The 19204-nt window shown below is 41.7% G+C and overlaps 1 pseudogene; it reads left to right on the forward strand.

Moving 5' to 3' along the window:
* Positions 1-287: 287 nt before the first annotated feature.
* Positions 288-6973, forward strand: LOC120993697 (annotated as a pseudogene).
* The last annotated feature ends 12231 nt before the right edge of the window (positions 6974-19204 follow it).

Genomic DNA, 19204 nt, shown 5'->3' on the forward strand with positions numbered 1-19204 from the left:
CCATTGGATCGGAGCTTTCTCCAATCCGATGGTATATTTTAACTTGAAGCGTCCCCATCACCATGGGAACCCCTCTATGTTAGAATATACCATCGGATTTAAGTTAGATCGTGAAAACTCAGATCCGACAGTATATTCTAACACATAGGCGTTCCCATGGTGATGGGGACGCTTCAAGTTAGAATATACTAAGAACTGTTTACATAACTGCCCCCTGCTGCCTGGCAGCACCCGATCTCTTACAGGGCACTGTGATCTGCACAATTAACCCCTAATACTCTGGATTAATGGATCATTTGTTTAAAGAAGCCAATGAAGCAGGCCTGAGTCCTGGAGAAATGCATATTTTGCCTTCTTCATTTGCAGGGAGCCCCAGAAACATGCAACAAAATTATCAAGATGCTATAGCAATTGTCAGAAAATATGGAAAACCAGATCTTTTTATTACAATGACATGCAATCCCAAATGGGAAGAGTTTGTACATAACCTACAACATGGACAAACTGTTGATGGACAACCACATTTAGTTGCAAGAGTATTTCACCTAAAACTCAAAGCTCTAATTGATGACATCAGTAAAAAACATATTTTTGAAGTCCAAAAAGCAATGGTCTACGTGATAGAATTTCAAAAGAGAGGTTTACCACATGCTTACATACTTCTCATTCTTAAAGAAAGCTGTAAAACAAAAAATTAAGAACTGATAGATAAAATTATCTCTGCTGAAATCCCTAACATAGAAATCACTCCTCGCTTACATGCAATTGTAACAAAGCATATGATTCATGGACCATGCGAAGCACTCAATCCTAATTCTCCATGTATGACAAATGACAAATGCTGTAAGGATTTTCCGAAGGAATTCCAACAAAAAACTATTGCTAATAGCAATGGCTATCCAAAGTACAAGAGAAGAAATACAGGCCAAACTATAATTCTTAACGGAAAGAATATTAATAATTCTTGGGTTGTGCCATATAATCCTTACTTAGCGTTGACGTACAATTGCCACATTAATGTGGAAGTTTGTGCATCAGTGAAAAGTGTCAAATACCTTTTTAAATATGTGTACAAAGGTCATGATTGTGCAAATGTTGTCATTCAAGAACAAGGTACTTTGAATCATGATGAAATAAACACCTATATTAATTCTAGGTATGGCAGTGCTCCAGAAGCAGCATGGCGTTTGCATGGGTTTGAAATGCATTATTAATCCCATACCATCCATAGATTAGCAGTGCATCTGCCTGAAGAACAATCAGTTTTTTTCAACCCAAATGACATTACCACAGCGGTACAGAGAGCTTTAAACCGTGATACTTAATTGACAGCTTGGTTCAAATTGAATCAACAAAAAGAGGAAGCAAAGAATATATTATATTCGGACATTCCTTTGCATTATGTGTTTGACACTCAAAATTGTTGTTGGAAATTGCGTCAACGTGGTTCAGAAAAAATTATTGGACGAATGTATTCTGTCAACTTAATATCAGATGCAGAGCGTTACTGTCTGCGTCTACTATTGCTGCATATGGCTGGTGCAGTATCCTTTGAAGATCTGAGGACAGTACATGGTAATGTCTATCACACTTTCCAAGAGGCTGCAAAAGCAAAAGGACTTATTAATGATGACGATGTGTGGGAGAACACTCTGGAAGATGCTGTCCACTTTACAATGCCTAAACAACTTAGGGAATTATTTGCATATGTCTGCGTTTTTGCATCATTACAAAATATGAATGCACTTTTTCCAAAATATGAGCAATATCTCATTGAAGATTTAGTTCACAAACATAAAGAACACAATGATGATTGTACAATTCGTCGTAAGATCGCACTTAAAGAAATAGCCAACATTCTAGTACTACATGGCAAAAACTGTGAAGATTTTGGATTGCCTTCCACAATGCCAAATACTGATCAACTTTGGAATATGTATGATAAGGAATTACAAAAATACAGAGCTGAAGAAATGGAGAAAACATTAAACAGAGAACAAAGAAGAGCTTCAGAAAAAATATTGTCTGCAAGCAAAAATGACAACCTTTGCAACCGTTGTTTTTTCTTGGATGGTACAGGAGGTAGTGGTAAAACGTATCTTTACAAAACCCTTCTCAGCACAGTTCCTGGAGAAGGTAACATTGCAGTCCATGTAGCCTCAACAGGTATAGCAGCCAATCTTCTTGAGGGTGGAAGAACATACCACTCTCCGTTCAAATTACCTGTTCTGATAGTTGAGAACTCAATATCAAATATGCGTCTCAATTCTGCTGATGCTGAAAATTTGAGATCATCTACAGTGCTCATTTGGGATGAGTGTACTATAGCCCTGCCTATTGCTTTTACAGTGGTTGACAAACTGCTAAAAGAAATAATGGATAACCAGAAACCATTTGGAGGAAAATTTGTATTACTTGGTGGAGATTTTTGGCAAACACTTCCAGTGGTTCCTCATGGTGACCGGACAAAAATTGTTGAAGCATGTATAAAGTATAATAAACTGTGGCAAAACTTCCAAATACTTAACCTTACAAACAATATCCGTTCAGTTGATACTGAATTCAGCAATTGGTTGATCCAAGTTGGAAATGGTGATACACCACACATTGACGGTTTGCCTGAAGACATAATTGAAATCCCTTCAAAAATTTTATGTACAGGAAATATTGTCAACAACTTTTTTGGAGAAAGAATTTTAGTTGCTGATGTCTCAAAGATAACAAAAAAATTTATTCTTTGCCCAAAGAACTCTGATGTTGATAGCATAAATGAAGAGGTGCTAAACATTTTGGAAGAAGATACTGTGGCATTCCTTAGCTCAAACTCAATTGATGACTCAACTGAGGAAGATATGCAGAACTATCCTATTGAGTTTCTTAATGAGTTAACTCCAACAGGAATGCAGAGGCATAAACTGAACCTTAAAAAGGGAGCAATAATTATGCTCCTCAGAAATATAAACATTAAAAGAGGATTGTGCAATGGAACCCGCCTCTTTGTTAAAGACTTGAAAAGAAACCTCATTATTGCTCAAGTAATAACAGGTTCAGCAGAAGGGGACATGGTCTTTATTCCACGTATTGATTTAGCTCCATCCTCTACTAATTTGTCATTTACCTTAACAAGACGACAATTTCCAGTTGCATTAGCCTTTGCCATGACAATTAATAAAGCTCAGGGGCAAACTTTAGAAAAAGTTGGCATTTACTTGCCAGAACCAGTATTCTGCCACGGTCAGTTATATGTTGCATTATATAGAGTTAGAACTTTTTCAGATGTGGTTGTAAAGGTTGTAGATGGTCCTGAACAAGGCAAACTGTTGCCAAATTCAGATAGAATATTTACAAGAAATGTTGTGTATAAAGAAATTTTATAGAAAAATTTCAAGAGGTTAAAAAATACCTTTTTCCTGAATATCTTATTCAGGTATTGTATATTGCAGATTGTTACTAACTATACTTACTGTATCGTGATATATACGTTTCCATTTTATTTTTATTATTAATTTACTTTTGACTTCTTTCCAAAATATTTTTGACAAAAGAAAATAAAACAAGAAATACAATGTGGTTAAATTATCTTACTATTTAATATAGACTGTTTCTACTAATGTTTATACACTACTGTTCTAGCGCCCGTTATTATAACGGGCTTAATGTCTAGTTGTATATAATAGCGGTAAATATATCATCTTCTATATTAACTCCTGCACAACTGTCTGTATTAGAAAGAGGATTGTCATTTTGTCCATTCAGGAAAATAGATTGGTTCCAACTCGAGCTTGATTTACACAGGTTCTTTAGAGCAATAAAATTGAAAATATGGTTTGATAAGCAATCTACTGAGGTCATTACAGCAGGGCCTGTTAGTGGTTCTGAGCTCACGCTTAATAATGTTCAGCTACACTTGAAAAGTGATTTTATACCATCTGTTAACCATGTTGCTCCTGACACTTTCATGAATGCGGTTAGACTAGACTTGGATGCCTTAAAGATGTCTGGGTATGATGGGATGTATTTGAAAAGGAATATGACATTTAGTGAGACCAATGCCCTAAAGGAACTTTCCAATAACCCTTGTTTGACCATTAAACCGGCAGACAAGGGTGGGGCGGTGGTTGTTATGGACACAACTGACTATGTGGGTGAAATTAATCGCCAATTGAATGATGGAGATGTATACCGTAGGCTACCAGGAGATCCCAAGTTTGAATTTCTGAGAAAGATTCGAACGATTCTGGACTCTGCCAAAGATAAATTACACTCCTTTCTTTATGTGGAACGACCAAGAACTCCGGTGATATACAGTACAGACCAAAAGTTTGGACACACCTTCTCATTCAAAGAGTTTTCTTTATTTTCATGACTATGAAGGCATCAAAACTATGAATTAACATATGTGGAATTATATACATAACAAACAAGTGTGAAACAACTGAAAATATGTCATATTCTAGGTTCTTCAAAGTAGCCACCTTTTGCTTTCATTACTGCTTTGCACACTCTTGGCATTCTCTTGATGAGCTTCAAGAGGTAGTCCCCTGAAATGGTCTTCCAACAGTCTTGAAGGAGTTCCCATAGATGCTTAGCACTTGTTGGCCCTTTTGCCTTCACTCTGCGGTCCAGCTCACCGCAAACCATCTCGATTGGGTTCAGGTCCGGTGACTGTGGAGGCCAGGTCATCTGGCGCAGCACCCCATCGCTCTCCTTCATGGTCAAATAGCCCTTACTTTCAAAGTTTTCCCAATTTTTCGGCTGACTGACTGACCTTCATTTCTTAAAGTAATGATGGCCACTCGTTTTTCTTTACTTAGCTGCTTTTTGCTTGCCATAATACCAATTCTAACAGTCTATTCAGTAGGACTATCAGCTGTGTAACCACCTGACTTCTCCTCAACGCAACTGATGGTCCTAACCCCATTTATAAGGCAAGAAATCTCACTTATTAAACCTGACAGGGCACACCTGGAAGTGAAAACCATTTCAGGGGACTACCTCTTGAAGCTCATCAAGAGAATGCCAAGAGTGTGCAAAGCAGTAATCAAAGCAAAAGGTGGCTACTTTGAAGAACCTAGAATATGACATATTTTCAGTTGTTTCACACTTGTTTGTTATGTATATAATTCCACACGTGTTAATTCATAATTTTGATGCCTTCAGTGTGAATCTACAATTTTCATAGTCATGAAAATAAAGAAAACTCTTTGAATGAGAAGGTGTGTCCAAACGTTTGGTCTGTACTGTATATATTACCAAAAATCCACAAGTCACTTATGTCCCCATAGTATCGGGCATTGGTTCTCTCTTTTCTCAGATTGCCACCATATGTACAGAGGGCCAAATCATACATAAGGGACACCACACATTTCCTCAATGAAGTCAGCAAAGTACAACTTCCAGCACACGTGATTTTGGCATCATTTGATGTAGTCAGTTTATATACATCTATTTCACATGTCAGGGGCATTGATGTGGTGAGAGAGTGTCTACTTGACTCATCTTACTCTATGCAATGTAGAGAGTTTTGGATTACACTCTTACAGATTGTGCTCCCTTGTAACTATTTTATGTTCCAGGATGAGTATTTTATTCAATTACGTGGGACCGCAATGGGTTCAAATGTAGCGCCAAATTATGCTAAAATTTTTATGACACATTTGGAGGACAGGTACGTCTATGTTAGCCACCACTTCAGACTTGTTCTGGGGTGGTGGCGTTACATAGACGACATCTTCCTCCTATGGACAGGCTCTATTGGGGAATTACACCAGTTTGGTGATTTCCTTAATAGTATTGACCCAAAATCAAATTCACACTTGTTGCCTCAGAGACAGATCCAACTTCTGGATGTGACAGTGAGTAGATCAGGTGATTATCTACATACTGATCTATCCACCAAGGTGACTGATAAAAACACTTTGCTCAGGTATGACAGTTGTCATCCCATAAGCATGGTCAGGTCATTACCATATAGCTAGCTGCTCAGAGTTAAGAGAATAGTTCAAGGGGAGGAGGATGTTGTAGATAGGCTGACAGAGATGGTGACAAAATTCCTCAGGAGAGGTTACCCTAGGAAGCTTATACAACAACATACAGTGAGGGCCATGATGCAATCTAGAAAGTCTCTACTAGAAAAATAGGTAGCCAAGGTGGATGATACTAAACGCATTCCCTTTGTTACACGTTTTTCACCTTTGAGTGATAGGATCAGTGGTATCCTGAAGGGACACTGGCCCATTTTGGGTAGTAATTTTAGACATATCCCCGAGTTTATCAATCCTCCAATGATGTCCTATAGACGCACATGTAACATTAAGGACCAGTTGGTGCGAGCGGACATTGTCACAAATAGGGTCTCGTTTAGTGCATATTGCGGTGCGTAGATGAAAGGTTGCTTTCCCTGCCATGGATGTGTGAATTGCCCATTGATGTTAAGGGGTGCCACTTTCTCACATCCACGGACAGGGGACAAATATATGATCAAACATTACCTGACTTGTGATTCCTCATATGTTGTGTATTTACTTGAATGCCCGTGTCATCTCTTCTATGTGGGCGAAACCACATGGGATGTTAAAACAAGATTGAACCAACATAGATACACTATTAGGAAAAAGAAATTAGACTTACCAGTGTCGAAACACATTACTGAAGCGAAACACACTGAGAGAGATTTACGTTTCAGGATCATTGACCAGGACGCCATGCCTGGCCGGGGTGGTGACAGGTCAATCATGCTGAAACAGCATGAACTTTACTGGATTTATCAGCTGCAGACTTTAAAACCCAATGGATTAAATGTTAAGTTTAGGGTGGTATGATCATGTGCTTGTGGGGTTCCAGCCTCATATCTGGGTGTATATGTTAAGATTGGTGCTCTCCATTAATTGTTGTTCTTTTTATTTCAGGATATCTTGATGGAAATCATTGTCTTGATCATGAGGACATCGCCGGACATGAAACCTCCATGTGATTATGTATCCATGCAAGTTTTTTTTTTTATTCTCCTTATATTTATTGTCTCTATATTAAAAATATGCAATTGACCAGAGTACAAGGGGATTTGACATTGATACAATTTTCCATTGTGTGGTATGGCAATGCTATGTGAACTTGGCTGAGGGGACGTGTATTGGTCGATGGATGAGGGAGCGGAGGAGTGGTGACACTGAGGTGCCCCTGTCCTCGGTTCCGCACGGGGGCTTACACCCTAATTGGGTTGTGCGCACCGGTGTGGAGCATTCACGACCGTACACTACCCCCTTATTTATTTTCATGTGACATCGGGGATGTAGTGGTTGGGAACGGGGACAATGGCTTGCCCCTGATCCCTTATCATGACGAGGTTAATACACTTAAGTTGACGCTTAGTGTGTGTCCCGTTATGGACACCCTCCCGTCTCATATGATTCTTGTTTTCTTTTGTCGCACACGATAATGGTTACTATGGTCACAAGATGACCATAAAACGTCAGATCCCGATCTACTGGTCATGCGCAGTGGCAGATTGCCACACAAACCGTCATATCCAGTGCGGGCGTGCGGTGTGCATGCGCGGGACGTGAGGGAATCTCGCGTGCCTAGGATGTACACCAGCACCTGCGCAGTACCCGACATGGGACGCTGAAGTTTGGCTACACATGTGAGAATTCATGACATGGGTTTGTTCTCTCTTTTTTAATTGATTTATGACTCAGAACAGATGTTCTTTATGTATTAATTAGTGGTAATTATGAATGTAACACTGAATCATGGATATGGAATAACTTTTTATTGTAATCATGAACATTATGTTATAATACTGCGTTAATCATGTTTTCCACTGTATATTTGTATTTATTTATTGATGACCAATTATGTAACACTGATGAGATCTACCTATTTAAATACGTTGAGAGCACTGTATTCACTAGCTTGACAAAGGCTCCATTGAGAGAGCTGAAATGCCGCATTGCTTTTGGGTGTAATAAATTCCATCTTATTTTCATCACAAGACCGGAGTGCTGCCCTCTTTTCATCGTTTCTAGTTTACTGTTCTGGGTCCAGGAACAATTGCCGGACTTACACCTGGCATACATATAGAGTGATGCTGTTTGTTTTTCTTTTTTCATAGATATATATATACAGTACAGATCAAAAGTTTGGACACACCTTCTCATTCAAAGAGTTTTCTTTATTTTCATGACTATGAAGGCATCAAAACTATGAATTAACACATGTGGAATTATATACATAACAAACAAGTGTGAAACAACTGAAAATATGTCATATTCTAGGTTCTTCAAAGTAGCCACATTTTGCTTTGATTACTGCTTTGCACACTCTTGGCATTCTCTTGATGAGCTTCAAGAGGTAGTCCCCTGAAATGGTCTTCCAACAGTCTTGAAGGAGTTCCCAGAGATGCTTAGCACTTGTTGGCCCTTTTGCCTTCACTCTGCGGTCCAGCTCACCCCAAACCATCTAGATTGGGTTCAGGTCCGGTGACTGTGGAGGCCAGGTCATCTGGCGCAGCACCCCATCGCTCTCCTTCATGGTCAAATAGCCCTTACTTTCAAAGTTTTCCCAATTTTTCGGCTGACTGACTGACCATCATTTCTTAAAGTAATGATGGCCACTCGTTTTTCTTTACTTAGCTGCTTTTTTCTTGCCATAATACAAATTCTAACAGTCTATTCAGTAGGACTATCAGCTGTGTATCCACCTGACTTCTCCTCAACACCACTGATGGTCCCAACCCCATTTATAAGGCAAGAAATCTCACTTATTAAACCTGACAGGGCACACCTGTGAAGTGAAAACCATTTCAGGGGACTACCTCTTGAAGCTCATCAAAAGAATGCCAAGAGTGTGCAAAGCAGTAATCAAAGCAAAAGGTGGCTACTTTGAAGAACCTAGAATATGACATATTTTCAGTTGTTTCACACTTGTTTGTTATGTATATAATTCCACACGTGTTAATTCATAGTTTTGATGCCTTCAGTGTGAATCTACAATTTTCATAGTCATGAAAATAAAGAAAACTCTTTGAATGAGAAGGTGTGTCCAAACTTTTGGTCTGTACTGTACTGTACGTATATATATATATATATATATATATATATATAAAAATAGCCCTGTGGTAAAGAAATTGAAAACAAAATGTACATTTTAAGATGTTGCTCGATCATTCACAATTTTGTGATATCTGTTCATATCAGATATAGAGATGTCCCGAACTATTCGCCGGCGAACATAGCTTGACCGCGTTCGGCGCGGCGGGCGAACATATGCGATGTTCGGTCCGCCCCCTATTGGTCATCATTGTGTAAACTTTGACCCTGTACCTCACAGTCAGCAGACACATTCCAAACAATCAGCATCATACCCTCCCTCCCAGACCCTCCCACCTCCTGGACAGCATCCATTTTAGATTCATTCGGAAGCTGCATTCTTATTGAGAGGAGGGACAGTGTAGCTGCTGCTGATTTAATAGGGAAATCGATAGCTAGGCTAGTGTATTCAGTGTCCACTACAGTCCTGAAAGACTCATCTGTTCTCTGCTGTAAGGACAGCACCCCAAAAAGCCATTTTTAGGGCTAGAACATCAGTCTGCTTTTTTTTTTTCCCTGTGTAATCTAATTGCAGTTTCCTGCCAGCGTGTGTCAGGCTCACAGCATATACTGTGCCCACTTGCCCAGTGCCACCACTCATATCTGGTGTCACAGTAGCTTGCATTTAAAAAAAACAAAACTTTTTTGACTGTAATATAATAGCAGTCAGTTGCATGTACGCGCGTGTGTTTCATGCCCTGCAAGTGCATAGTGTCACCAGTGCAATTAATATCTGGTGTCACAGTAGATTACATTTAAAGAAAAACAATAATTTTGACTGTGAATAAATAGCAGTCAGTTGCCTGCACGTGTTTGTGTGTTTAAGGCCCTGCTGCAAGTGCATAGTGTCACCAGCGCAACTCATATCTGGTGTAACAGTAGATTACATTTAAAGAAAAACAATAATTTTGACTGTGAATATATAGCAGTCAGTTGCCTGCACGTGTTTGTGTGTTTAAGGCCCTGCTGCAAGTGCATAGTGTCAGTGTCACCAGCGCAACTCATATCTGGTGTCACAGTAGATTACATTTAAAGAAAAACAACAATTTTGACTTTGAATAAATAGCAGTCAGTTGCCTGCACGTGTTTGTGTGTTTAAGGCCCTGCTGCAAGTGCATAGTGTCACCAGCGCAACTCATATCTGTTGTAACAGTAGATTACATTTAAAGAAAAACAAAAATTTTGACTGTGAATAAATAGCAGTCAGTTGCACACACATGTTTGTGTGTTTAAGACCCTGCTGCAAGTGCATAGTGTCAGTGTCACCAGCGCAACTTATATCTGGTGTAACAGTAGATTACATTTATAGAAAAACAACAATTTTGACTGTGAATAAATAGCAGTCAGTTGCACACACATGTTTGTGTGTTTAAGACCCTGCTGCGAGTGCATAGTATCAGTGACACCAGCGCAACTCATATCTGGTGTAACAGTAGATTACATTTAAAGAATAACAATAATTTTGACTGTGAATATATAGCAGTCAGTTGCCTGCACGTGTTTGTGTGTTTAAGGCCCTGCTGCAAGTGCATAGTGTCACCAGCGCAACTCATATCTGGTGTCACAGTAGATTACATTTAAAGAAAAACAACAATTTTGACTTTGAATAAATAGCAGTCAGTTGCCTGCAGGTGTTTGTGTGTTTAAGGCCCTGCTGCAAGTGCATAGTGTCACCAGCGCAACTCATATCTGGTGTAACAGTAGATAACATTTAAAGAAAAACAAAAATTTTGACTGAATAAATAGCAGTCAGTTGCACACACATGTTTGTGTGTTTAAGACCCTGCTGCAAGTGCATAGTGTCAGTGACACCAGCGCAACTCATATCTGGTGTAACAGTAGATTACATTTAAAGAAAAACAATAATTTTGACTGTGAATATATAGCAGTCAGTTGCCTGCACGTGTTTGTGTGTTTAAGGCCCTGCTGCAAGTGCATAGTGTCAGTGTCACCAGCGCAACTCATATCTGGTGTCACAGTAGATTACATTTAAAGAAAAACAACAATTTTGACTTTGAATAAATAGCAGTCAGTTGCCTGCAAGTGTTTATGTGTTTCAGGCCCTGCTGCAAGTGCATAGTGTCACCAGCGCAACTCATATCTGGTGTAACAGTAGATTACATTTAAAGAAAAACAAAAATTTTGACTGTGAATAAATAGCAGTCAGTTGCACACACATGTTTGTGTGTTTAAGACCCTGCTGCAAGTGCATAGTGTCATTGTCACCAGCGCAACTCATATCTGGTGTAACAGTAGATTACATTTATAGAAAAACAATTTTGACTGTGAATAAATAGCAGTCAGTTGCCTGCACGTGTTTGTGTGTTTAAGGCCCAGCTGCAAGTGCATAGTGTCACCAGCGCAACTCATATCTGGTGTCACAGTAGATTATATTTAAAAAATAATAATAATTTTGACTGTAAATAAATAGCAGTCAGTTGCCTGCACGTGTTTGTGTGTTTAAGGCCCTGCTACAAGTGCATAGTGTCACCACGCAACTCATATCTGGTGTCACAGTAGATACATTTAAAGAAAAACAACAATTTTTACTGTGAATAAATAGCAGTCAGTTGCCTGCACGTGTTTGTGTGTTCAAGGCCCTGCTGCAAGTGCATAGTGTCACCAGCGCAACTCATATCTGGTGTCACAGTAGCTTGCACGCATAGTACAACTAAACTAATCTAAAAAAAATGACAGGCAGAGGCAGGCCACCCCGCAGGGGCCATCGTAGTCAAGGTGCTGTGATTCCCTTTGGCCCTAGAATAATGCCCAGTGTTCAGAGGCCATGTACCCTGAACTCGAAAAGTTCTGAGGACATAGTTGACTGGCTAACACAGGACACCCAATCTTCTACAGCTTCCGCTCGGAACCTCGACGCACCATCCTCCTCCAGCTCAGCTTCGGGCACCTCTCAAGTTACCACTCACCCGCCTGCCGCCACCACCAACACTAGCACCACAGCCGCTTCACTTGATCTGTCAGAGGAGTTATTTACACATCAGTTGGAAGAAATGAGTGATGCGCAACCATTATTGCCAGAGGATGTAGATAACAGGGATATGTCTCAGTCAGGCAGCATTACAAACATGGACGTACGGTGTGATGATGATGTTGTACCCGCTGCTGCTTCCTTTGCTGAGTTGTCAGATACAAGTGAAGCCGTTGATGATGACGATGTGTCCGTGGATGTCACGTGGGTGCCCGCTCGAAGAGAAGAAGAACAGGGGGAAAGTTCAGATGGGGAGACAGAGAGGAGGAGGAGACGAGTTGGAAGCAGGGGGAGGTCGTCGTAAGAAGCTAGTGGCACAGACAGACAGCATGCATCGGCACCCGGGGTCAGCCAGACAGCACGCCAATCAACACATACTGTTGCCACCACAAGAATGCCGTCATTGCAGAGCTCAGCAGAGTGGCATTTTTTGTGTGTGTCTGCCTCTGACAACAGCGATGCCATTTGCAACCTGTGCCAAAAGAAACTGAGTCGTAGGAAGTCCAACACCCACCTAGGTACAACTGCTTTGCGAAGGCACATGATCGCACATCACAAACGCCTATGGGATCAACACATGAGTATAAGCAGCACACAAACTCAAAGCCGCCATCCTCCTCCTGGTCCAGCATCTTCAGCCACGTCAACCACTGCTGTCCTCCTTGCCCCCTCTCAACCATCCGCCACTCCGTCTCTCGCCTTGAGCAGTTCCTGCTCATCTGCCCACAGTCAGGTGTCTGTCAAGGACATGTTTGAGCGTAAGAAGCCAATGTCACAAAGTCACCCCCTTGCCCGGCGTCTGACAGCTGGCTTGTCGGAACTCTTAGCCCACCAGCTTTTACCATTCAAGTTGGTGGAGTCTGAGGCCTTCAATAAATTTTAGCTATTGGGACACCGCAGTGGAAGGTACCCGGCCGAAATTTCTTTGCACAAAAGGCAATCCCCAACCTATACTCGATTGTGCAAAAGGAAGCAATGGCATGTCTGGCACACAGTGTTGGGGCAAGGGTCCATCTGACCACTTAAACCTGATCTGCAAAGAACGGTCAGGGCAGGTATATCACCTACACTGCGCATTGGGTAAACCTGCTGACGGCTGCCAAGCATGGAATGCGTGGCTCTGCAGAGGAGTTGGTGACACCGCTACAACTTGCAGGCAGGCCTGCTGCCACCTCCTCTACTCCTCCTACTCCATCCTCTTCCATAACCTCCTAGGCTGAGTCCTCTTCTGCTGCTGTGTCTTGCTCCACATCAACGGCACCCCCCAGCTCCCCAGGGGCTATTCCACATCCCGGATACGACAGTGTCACGCCGTCTTGGGGTTGACTTGCCTGAAAGCAGAGAGTCACACCGGACCACCACTCCTGTCCGCCCTGAACGCACAGGTGGATCAGTGGCTGACTCTGCACCAACTGGAGATCTGCAAAGTGGTGTGTGACAACGGAAGCAATTTGTTGGCGGCATTGAATTTGGGCAAGTTGACACATCTGCCGTGCATGGCACATGTGTGTAATCTGATCGTACAACGCTTTGTGCATAAGTACCCAGGCTTACAGGACGTCCTCAAGCAGGCCAGGAAGGTGTGTGGCCATTTCAGGCGTTCCTACACGGCCATGGTGCACTTTTCAGATATCCAGCGGCGAAACAACATGCCAGTGAGGCGCTTGATTCGCGACAGCCCGACACGTTGGAATTCAACACTCCTAATGTTCGACCGCCTGCTCCAACAAGAAAAAGCTGTCAACGAGTATTTGTATGACCGGGGTGCCAGGACAGCCTCTGCGGAGCTGGGAATTTTTTTGCCACGTTACTGGACGCTCATGCGCAATGCCTGTAGGCTCATGCGTCCTTTTGAGGAGGTGACAAACCTAGTCATTCGCACTGAAGGCACCATCAGAGACATCATCCCATTTGTTTTCTTCCTGGAGCGTGCCCTGCAAAGATTGCTGGATCAGGCCGTAGATGAGCATGAAGAGCTAGAGGAAGAGTTGTGGTCACCATCACCACCAGAAACAGCCTTATCAGCATCGCTTGCTGGACCTGCGGCAACGCTGGAAGAGGAGTGTGAGGAAGAGGAGTCAGAGGAGGAATGTGGCTTTGAGGAGGAGGAAGCGGAAGACCCACCACAGCAGGTATCCCAGGGTGCTCATTGTCACTAATCTGGTACCCGTGGTGTTGTACGTGGCTGGGAGGAAGAAAATACCTTCAGTGAGATCACTGAGGACGAGGAACGGGACATGAGTAGCTCGGCATCCAACCTTGTGCAAATCGGGTCTTTCATGCTATCGTGCCTGTTGAGGTACCCTCGTATAAAAAGGCTGAAGGAGAACGACCTGTACTGGGTGGCAACGCTACTAGACCCCCAGTATAAGCAGAAAGTGCCTGAAATGTTACCGAATTACAGCAAGTCGGAAAGGATGCAGCAGTTCCAAAATAAATTATATTAAAATATGCTTTACACAGCGTATAAGGGTGATGTCACAGCACAACGGGAATCTAACAGGGGAAGAGGTGAAAGTAATCCTCCTCCTACCACGACCACGCCGGCAAGGACAGGACGCTTTACAGACGAGTTGTTGATGGAGGACATGCAGAGCTTTTTAAGTCCTACGCATCGCCACAGCCCTTCGGGGTCCACCCTCAGAGAACGACTCGACCGACAGGTAGAAGACTACCTCGCCTTAACTGCAGATATCGACACTCTGAGGAGCGATGAACCCCTTGACTACTGGGTGTGCAGGCTTGACCTGTGGCCTGAGCTATTCCAATTTGCGATAGAACTTCTGGCCTGACCCGCTTCAAGTGTCCTGTCAGAAAGGACCTTCAGTGCAGCAGGAGGTATTGTCACTGAGAAGAGAAGTCGCCTAGGTCAAAAAAGTCTAGATTACCTCACCTTTATTAAGATGAATGAGGCATGGATCCCGAAGGGACTGACAGTGGGCGATACATTTGACTAAAAAAGGCCTGATGAGATGAGCTGCCTTGGGCTAAAAATGGTCCACACGCTGCTGTATTTGATCTCTGAATGCCGGATGACTTGCGTGACCTATCCGCCACCAACTAGGGTTCAAGCCGCAATGTTTTAGGGCACTTTCTGCCTGGAAAACATCAATTTTTCTGTCCGCTGGTGCTGCACTGTGGCTGCAGAAACAAAACAAAAAGCACATACATGTGTAAATTCCCCTTCGTGATCGTTACCTTGTTGTGGTGAAGGGGCTTGGGTATCACAATGAAGCGACCACCTCTATGAGTGTGTTGGCAATGGCAATGTTGGCACACCCCAGATGATAAGGTCGTTGCTTCATTGTGAACAGACCAAAAGCGATCGGCTGGATAATTTTGCATAGAAAAAACATTAATTTCTTTGTGATCATCTAAGGTGATCATTAAAGCCTACTAGGCCAACAATGGGCCCACACTGCAGAATCATTGTTTTCTGGGTCACTTAACTGTCACTGAACTACCTCAGCACGACCATAGGCTTTGAAAAACCGCCATCGCCTGCAATCTCCCAAACGTGCGCACGAGCACAGTCATCACTACACTAAGATTGATGCATAGAGGAATAAAATTTATGTCATGAGTGTGTCAACTATTGACAACTCTTTGCGGTTGTCTAAAATCTATTCCATACACGTCCCCTGATAGGGGATGTAACAGGGATTAAACTGATAGGAATAGTACTACTTAACACACCACTCCTATCTGGTTGCACAGTATATTGCACGGCGCACGCGCAGTGCCCCAAATTGGAACTAGGAGGACCAACTAAGCATCTTTTTCCATCTCCTGGTTCCTAAAATCTATTGCATACACGTCCCCTGATAGGGGATGTAACAGGGATTACACTGATAGGAATAGTACTACTTAACACACCACTCCTATCTGGTGGCACAGTACATTGCACGCACAGTGCCCCAAATTGGAAGTAGGAGGACCGACCAAGCATCTTTTTCCATCTCCCGGTTCCTAAAATCTATTCCATACACGTCCCCTGATAGGGGACGTAACAGGGATTAAACTGATAGGAATAGTACTGCTTAAAACACCTTATAATAATAATAATAATAATAATACTAGTGGACGTAACAGGGATTAAACTGATAGGAATAGTACTACTTAACACACCACTCCTATCTGGTGGCACAGTACATTGCACGCGCAGTGCCCCAAATTTGAAGTAGGAGGACCGACCAAGCATCTTTTTCCATCTTCCGGTTCCTAAAATCTATTCCATACTCGTCCTCTGATAGGGGACGTAAAAGGGATTAAACTGATAGGAATAGTACTACTTAACACACTTTATAAACACTCAGAGAGAGGAAATGCAGAGAGAGGAGTCTGAAGAAGAGGAGTCAGAGGAGGAAGGTGGCTTTGAGGAGGTGGAAGACCAACCACAGCAGGCGTCCCAGTGGGCTTGTTGTCACCTTTCGGGGACCCTTGGTGTTGTACATGGCTGGGTGGAGGAAGAGACCTTCAATGACATCAGTGAGGACAAGGAACAGGACATGGCTAGCTTGGAATCCAACCTTGTGCAAATGGGGAGTTTGCGGTTGTGCAAATGGACTGTTTGCGGTTGTTTGCGGTGCGTTAAACGGGGAGTTTGGTCTGTCACTGTGAAGCGTGCGTAACCCTTACACTACCTAATGGATCCAACATCATACCTGATGTTTTAAAGCACTATATTCCAAACAATTTAGGAATGTTAGGTGATTTATGCCCTTTATGGATTAAAACCTGACTCTGCGTCAACTACGTAATTTTCCATGGGAGTTTTGCCATGGATCCCCCTCCGGCATGCCACAGTCCAGGTGTTAGTCCCCTTGAAACAACTTTTCCATCACTATTGTGGCCAGAAAGAGTCCCTGTGGGTTTCTAAAATTCGCCTGCCTATTGAAGTCTATGGCGGTTCGCCGAGTTCGCCCGTTTACGAACATTTGCGAAAATTTGTGTTTGTCGTTCGCGAACGGAAAATTTTATGTTCGCGACATCTCTAATCAGATATACCAAAAAAATATATATAATCATTTTGTTAAAAACCATTGCTGGAGTATGTGGATTCCTATTGGAGGAGAATGCATTTCAAGTTTAATTACTGTTTCCTGCCCCATTTGGTGTGGAGTTGCTTTTTTTATATTTACAAATGACAATATATAATAGTTTAACGTTTAACACTTAAAAACATATAATTCTAACGGAAGAAAAAAACTAAATCTAAAGCAAAGGGGAGAAAAAGATAAAAAAATAAATTACAGAGAGTTTTTAACACCTTAAGGACCCAGGGTGAGAATACTTGTCCTAAATGGCCGGTACTTTGCGCCCCAGGACGAGCATTCTCGTCCTGCGGTCCTTGCTCCCCCCCATGAGTGGTCCGGCAATCAGCAGCACAGGCTCCGGCTGTTAATGACAGCCGGATCCCTGCTGCATCCACCAGCATCGGTGATAATGCCGTTGCAGGTTGATTAACCCCTCATATGCCGCGGTCAGCGCTGACCGCGGCATAGGGGAGGTTTGAGCTCCCTCTTCTTAGCCATAAGGTCCACGCGCTGCGGTGGCGGGGACCAGATGGTTGACATGGCAGCCCCAAGCCATTCCAAGGCCTTGGGGCCTGTCATGTACGGAGGTCTTTGAGGCTTAGACCCCAGGCTTGGTCTCATAGGCAAACTATCAGTGTATTACACTGTGTAATATAGTGTTGAGCACGAATATTCGAAAAGCAAATTTTTATCGCGAATATTGGCACTTCGAGAATTTGCAAATATTTCAAATATAGTGCTATATATTCGTAATGACTAATATTCATTTTTTCGTTTTGTTTTTTTAACACAGTACACATCAGGTGATCATCCATCCTTCTCTTCTTTTAGCTTGTGGGCCAATGAGAAAGCTTTGTCACAGCTTAGCAACATCCTTAGCAACCAATAGAAAAGTTGCCTGCCCCTTACTATACAAGCTGCACGTATTCCAAAAAATAATTTGCAAGCGCAAATATATTGGAGCACTCTATCTGCATATAAAGCTACTGTATTCTAATGTTCTGCCATGTCAACCATTTTCTCCAGTCTCAGGAAACTTATACCAGCTTGAAAAATGCAGCATAAGTGACCCACACAGGTATTTAGCACTCATTACGCAAATAATACATTGCCAATTTTCGCAATCAAGAAGATAATCTCGAATTTGCGAATATATGATGAAAATTCTACAAAATATTCGCGAAATATCGCGAATTCGAATATTGACCCTGATGCTTATCGCTAGTGTAAAACACTGATAGTCAATGCAGATGTAGTGTGCTTCATTGAAACAATGAAGTTGAAGTCCAATAGTGGGACAAAAATAAAAAATATTATAGGTGAAATAATAATAATAAAAACTAAAAAATAATAAATAATAAAAACTGCAAAAAACAGGAATTTTTGTCACCTTTCATCACAAAAACTGAAATACAAAGTGATCAAAAAGTAGTATGTACCCTAAAATAGTACAATTCAAAGCATCATCTCACCCCACAACAGTTGAGCCCCTATCTAAGACAATGGCCCAAAAAATTAAAAACTATGGCTCTCAGACTATGGAGACTATGTTTTAAAAATGTTTCTATAGTGTTAAACGTAAAGAAAAATAAAAAAATTGACATTTTAGGTACCGCCGCGTCCGTAACAACCTGCTCTATAAAAATAAGCCATGACCTAACCCCTCAGGTAAACACTGTAAAAAAAAAAAAAAAAACGTGTCATTTTTTGTCACATTACATCACAAAAAGTGTAATTCCAAGCGATCAAAAAGTCATACACACACCAAAATCATACCAATCAAACCATCATCTCATCCCACAAAAAATGACGCTGTATCTAAGACAATCAGCAAAAAAAAAAAAAACTATAATGCTCAGAATATGGAGACACTAAAAAATGAAATTTTGTTTCAAAAATGCTGTTATTGTGTAAAACTTAAATAAATAAAAAAAGTATACATATTAGGTATCAACACGTGGATAAGAACCTGCTGTATAAAAATATCACATGAACTAACCCCTCAGGGGAACACCGTAAAAAAACAAAAAAAAGTGCAAAAAAAAAACTTTTTTTTCACCTTACATCACAAAAAGAATAATACTGAGTGA

Source organism: Bufo bufo, chromosome 3 (assembly GCF_905171765.1).
Source record: "Bufo bufo chromosome 3, aBufBuf1.1, whole genome shotgun sequence".
In the NCBI taxonomy this organism is placed as follows: domain Eukaryota; kingdom Metazoa; phylum Chordata; class Amphibia; order Anura; family Bufonidae; genus Bufo; species Bufo bufo.